Below are 6,581 nucleotides of genomic sequence, written 5' to 3'. Positions count from 1 at the left end.
ACGACCTGCCCGCCAGCCAAAGATCCGACCCGGTTCGAAGTAGCCCCGACGCCCGTGCGCTCGCTCGCTCTGCTTCTTTGACCCACACGCTCATGCGCCCGCTCGCTCCGCCTCCGCGACCCGCGCGCCCGTACGCTTTCCTTCGACTCGACCCGCCCCGTGCTTCCATTGACCGTGCCAGCACGCATTGACCAATCAGTCCAGAAGGTCTGGACCGGTCTGTTTAACCTGGTTGAGCCGGTTTAACCGGTTCAACTTGGTTTTTGGGGCTTTTAGGCCGGTTCGAGTGGTTTCTGAGCAGTTCCAGATGGTTCAAAGTGTTTGAAGCCAGTTCCAGGAAGCTGGTTGCTATTTTCTGTAATAAATTAGTTATTTTTTTGTTTCTAATACCAAAATCAGTACACTTTAGTGTTGTTTACCTATTATGCACGTGATATATAATGTTGTTTGATTATGTGATATAGTATGCCATATAGTTTTAAAACTCCACCATAGGAAAAGCATGTGACATACATTTGTTATATGTTATAAGTGTTATAAAATATATCCTATGCATGCTTAATTTTAATATATGTGTTATATTAAAGCATGTTTGTTTGAAGGAAGCATGTTATAGATGAATCCTCTAGGGTTATAATTGTTATAATTTATTTTATAATTGTTATAAAATAACCTAGATTTCTAAAATCTATAATAAAGATAAGATGCATGCTCAGTTAGGGTTAACCATCGAGTAATCCCAATTTTCAAAGAAAATAGGTTGATATCTTGAAAAAACCGAAGTTACAAGAAAATTCACCCAGCAAGATCTTGACAAAAAGTCAGAAAAAATGACTAAGGTTGAAGGTTTTTAAGTTGATGGTTCACGGAACACTTACTACCTGGAGATTGAGTCAGCGTCTGAGTTAGATTAAACCGATTTTATGAGCATGCGTGAGCGGTGTGAGGTAATAAAATTTGTTTATCACCTAGACATCGTAGGTTTAAAATCCAGTATAAAAGTTATACTCGGATGAATCACCTAGACTTAAGATATGTTTAAGTTAGCCGAAATGTATCGCTAAGCATTTTATACCCTAACCGTCTAGAACACTTCAGCTGGAGAGAAGTAATGTACTTTTAGCTCTAGCATCCCTAAGAGTTCACACCATGAGATTCATGCTTGGCTTTGGGCCGCCCTGGGAGCGGACTCCATTCAGAGAGTGTTTGCATGAGTCAATACCAAGGTAAATATAGGAAGTTGTTCATAGTAAGTGGGAGAATGAAGTGTGTCAACACATCCTACAGTCTCTTCCATTAGGTCGCACCGTGAGAATCCGCCTACATGTCTGCCCTGGAGCGACCTTACCAATCAGAGAGTTGTATTATAGGATTCAGAACTCCGCGAACTCTAGAAATTGATAGGGTTTCTCAGGTCCGTTTTCATTCTTGTCTTTCCAACTTCGGGAACATAATGATTTCGATCTTTGAGGTCTGAAAATGGAGGGTCACACTTAAGAGAATTACCAAGTGTTAGTAAATTCTTGACCAAAGTAGCAATAACTAAGTTACTATGGGAATAAGAGTTATTATGGTGATAGTATCTAGTCAAGATAGTCTTGGTTCAACGGAGGAATAGTCGATCACCCCTCGGTAAAGGTTATTCTAAACCATTGAAATATCGTTGCAAATATAATAATTATGGGTTTGCTAAACTTGATTGGATTTTAAAGACTAATGTTTTTTTTACTAAAAATGATGTGTTTTTCTTTTCAGCATAACTAGCTCTTTAGTTCAACTATTAGCTTCTGAAAAGCTTAACGGCGACAACTACTCAACATTGAAAACAAATCTGAATACAATACTAGTAATAGATGACCTGAGATTTGTCTTAACTGAGGAATGTCCTCAGGCCCCTGCTGGTAAGAGGAAGACTCCCATGATAAACAAGGGAAAGAAAGTTGCAGAAAAAGGAAAATGTTTCCACTGCAACAAAAATGGGCACTGGAAGAGGAACTGCCCGAAATACCTTGCTGAGAAAAAAGAAGAAAAATAAGCACAAGGTAAATATGATTTACTAGTTGTTGAAACATGTTTAGTGGAGTATTATACCTCAACCTGGATATTGGATTCAGGAGCCACTAATCATATTTGCTTCTCTTTTCAGGAAACTAGTTCCTAGAAAAAGCTTGAAAGTGCAGATCACCCCTTAAGGTTTGGAATAGAGAGGTTGTCTTGGTCGGAAGCAGTAGGAGACTTGAAGTTCTTTTCACACGATAAGATATATCAATACTTAAAAATGTTTTATATTGCTCCTAAATGATGGAACAGAATTAATATCTATCACATTGTATATTAGAACAAATGTATAAAATATCTTTTGAAAATTAATGAAGCGTTCATTTTCAGAAAAGGTATTCAAATTTGTTTTGCCATACTTGAAAACAACTTATATGAGTTAAGAAACTAAAGTAAAATTTGTCTTAATACTGAGATATTTAGAACAGCCGAAACTCAGAATAAAAGACAAAAAGTTTCTTCTAATGCCTATCTATGGCACTTAAGACTTGGCCACATAAATCTCAAAATGATTGAGAGATTGGTTAAGAATGGTCTCCTAAATCAGTTAGAAGACAATTCTTTACCTCCATGTGAGTCTTGTCTTGAGGGAAAAATGACTAAGAGATCTTTTACTGGAAAAGGTCTCAAAGCCATAATACCCTTAGAGCTCGTACATTCAGACCTCTGTGGACCGATGAATGTCAAAGCTCGAGGTGGGTATGAATATTTCATCAGTTTTATTGATGACTATTCAAGGTATGGTCATATTTACCTAATTCATTACAAGTCTGATTCTTTTGAAAAGTTCAAAGAATATAAGGTTGAGGTTGAGGACTAGTTAGGTAAAACAATTAAGACACTACAATCAGATCGAGGTGGGGAGTACATGGACTTAAGATTCCAGGACTATATAATAGAACACGGAATCAAGTCACAACTCTCTACACCTAATATGCCTCAGCAGAACGGTGTATCTGAAAGAAGAAACAGAACCTTGTTGGACATGGTTCGCTCAATGATGAGCTTTGCTAAGTTACCTGATTCCTTTTGGGGACATGCATTAGAAACTGTTGTCTATATTTTGAATAACGTTCCCTCTAAAAATGTTTCAGAAACATATTATGAGCTATGGAAATGGTGTAAAAGTAGTTTACGTCACTTTAAGATTTGGGGATGCCCGGCACACGTGTTGGTACAAAATCCTAAAAAATTAGAACGTCGTTCAAAACTATGCCTATTTGTAGGTTATCTAAAAGAAACAAAAGGTGGTCTATTTTACGATCCTCAAGAGAATAAGGTATTTGTATCGACAAATGTCACATTCTTAGAGGAATACCACATAAGAAGTCATCAACCTCGTAGTAGACTAGTATTAAATGAAATTTCCAAAGCCGCTACAGATAGAGCTAGTTCATCTACTAAAGTAGTAGATAAAACTAGTACATCTGGTCAGTCACATCCTTCTCAAGAGTTGAGAATGCCTCGACGTAGTGGGAGGGTTGTTCATCAGCCTGACCGTTACTTGGGTTTAACAGAAACACAAGTCGTCATACTTGATGACGGCATAGAGGATCCATTGACTTATAAACAAGCGATGAAAGATGTGGACCGTGATCAGTGAGTCAAAGCCATGGACCTCGAAATGGAGTCTATGTACTTCAATTCTGTCTGGGAACTTGTAGATCAACCAAATGATGTAAAACCAATTGGTTATAAGTGGATCTACAAAAGAAAACGAGACCAAGCCAGTAAAGTACAGACTTTTAAGGCTTGACTTGTGGCACAAAGTTATACCCAGAGAGATGGAGTGGACTATGAAGAAACTTTCTCTCCCGTTGCCATGCTTAAGTCGGTTAGAATACTCTTATCCATTGTCACCTTTTATGACTATGAAATTTGGCAGATGGATGTCAAGACAGCCTTTCTAAATGGCGATCTTGAGGAGAGTATCTATATGGCTCAACCAGAGGGGTTTATTGCATGGGGTCAAGAACAAAAGATTTGTAAGCTTCAAAAATCCATTTATAGGTTGAAACAAGCTTCTAGATCTTGGAAATAAGATTGATAATGCGATGAAATCTTAGGCTTTTGAACAGAATGTTTGACAGAGCCTTGTGTTTACGAAGAAGATCGTTCAATTCCAACCATAGCGTTCTTAGTTTTATATTTTGACGATATTCTTACTCATTGGACATTAGAACCATCAAGAAATGGCTAAGCAACGCAGTTCAAATGAAAGTATTTATGGATAATACGCAGTAATGTCTCTCATGATTCAGATTATTTGGAATCCGCAAGAACAGAACACTAGCCATGTCTCAAGCAACTTATATAGACAAAATGTTGTCTAGGTATAAGATGCAGAATTCCAAAAGAGGTTTGTTACCTTACATATATGGAATTCATTTGTCAAAGGATCAATGTCCTAAGACACCTCAAGAGGTTGAGGATATGAGATGCATTCCCTATGTTTCTGCAGTAGGGAACCTGATGTATACAATGTTATGTACTAGACCTAACATATGCTAGTAGGGATAGTCAGTAGGTATTAGTCCAATCCTGGATATGATCATTGGACTGCCGTTAAAAATATCCTCAAGTTTCTTAGGAGAATAAGGAACTACATACTCGTGTATGGTACTAAGGATTTGATCCTTACTGGATACAATGACTCTTATTTTCAAACCGATAAAGATGCAAGAAAATCTACATTAGGATCATATTCATTCTGAATAGAGGAGCAGTAATGTGGAAAAGTGTGAAGCAAAACTGTATTGCAGACTCCACAATGGAAGTTGAATACATAGCTGCATGTGAAGCAGCAAAGGAGGCAGTATGTTTGAGGAAATTCTTGATAGATTTGGAAATTGTGATAATAGTGGTGCAGTTGCAAATTCAAGAGAACCAAGAAGCCATAAGCACGGCAAGCATATTAAGCGCAAATACCATCTTATCCAAGAGATTGTACATCGTGGAGACGTTGTAGTGACCCAAATATCTTCTGAGCAAAACATTGTTGATCCTTTTACAAAGGCCCTCACGGCTAAAGTGTTTGAAGGTCACCTACAGAGTCTAGTTCTACAAAGTTTGTAAACTAGGATAAGTGTGAGAACTTTTGGGTGTATGCCCTAGTTTATTGTATTCATATGTTTATTGTACTTATATGTTTCTCACTTAAATTCAACATTGTGATAATCCACTAGGAGTTTTAGTCCAAGTGGGAGTTTGTTGGATTTTGTGTTCTGAAACTTGTAGTTTGTAAATTGATAAACAAATTCTGTTTTGTTTGTCGATAAAATTGTTATTGAAATTGTAATCTTGAATCCAATAAACTAAGGTCCTGAGGCTATTTAATGTAGACTTGAACTTTATGTGATGACATAAAACATGGATCAAGTTCGAGTATATACCCTAAAATGGTCTATAGTATAGGGATAAGGTTGGCTGTCTTGTTCTCAAGACACTATGGATGTGGCCTACTTTGTAGTTAGTACAAACGATATGATCCTGAATCGTTCATATAGAGATATGTGAGTAGAGGCATCCTATGCAATGAGTTTGTATAAGACTAGACCACGACTTAGTCACTTTTGCTTTATAACACCATTTACTGTATAAAACTGACTAATTCAAATTTGATGACCTAGGTAACTCGATCTCAATCCTGAGCTAACTATGAACTCCTGTTTATTCGGGATTATCCTTAGATCTGCATGGGTGAGAGCAGCTTAACAACGCTGGCTCAATAAGCCTCCTATTTCAAGGGTAAGACCAGGTAAATAGCTGGGAACATAGGGTGCAAGACGGACTTCACTCCTACCGTCTCTAGTGGTAGTAGATAGGTTGTTCCCTTAAGTGCTGACTTCGGAATTAGAATAAGGAGCCCCACCCTCTCACTAGGCTGAGAGGGACTCGACTTGTTGGTTGGACCACAAATCAATTGTTTTTTAGAGGTTCAGTGGGACTGAAGGAACAAGAAGTTTTCTTGGGGGTAAAACGATATTTTGACGCAGCCAAGACCACGATCAACCTGTGAAAGATTGACTTACTGGTTATGGTTATATCAGATGGACAGAAATATATCTACAGTGAGGGGAGTGCAACTACAGAACTTTAGTGGAATGACCCGTTAGTTAACAAATGTTGATTAATTAGGTTAAAGAGTTTTACCGGTTAATCTCGGATTGTTGGAGCCCATAATCTGTAGGTTCATTAGGTCCCCCTGCTAGCTCATATGGATTAAACTTAAAACAGTATGTTGGATTAATTTGAATTGTTTGAATTAGGAAAAGGGATTAAAATCGATAAGTATATGTGATATCGCTATCGATTTTTTATGGTGCTCTATATTCAAATGTGATTTGAATTTTGTAAATATGAATGCGGATTCATGTTCGGGAGGTCAAAATTAGTCAAGAGGGTCAAAACTGTAAAAAGTCAAAGGGTTGACTTTTTCGCTAAGGAAAGTCAACGTTTGACTTTGACCAAATGGAAAAAGATCATTTTGCCCTTGACTAGAGTTAGTAGAATTATCCTAACAT

This window comes from Benincasa hispida, chromosome 1, assembly GCF_009727055.1.
Source record: "Benincasa hispida cultivar B227 chromosome 1, ASM972705v1, whole genome shotgun sequence".
Classification (NCBI taxonomy): domain Eukaryota; kingdom Viridiplantae; phylum Streptophyta; class Magnoliopsida; order Cucurbitales; family Cucurbitaceae; genus Benincasa; species Benincasa hispida.
Note: the sequence above shows the minus strand (reverse complement) of the source record.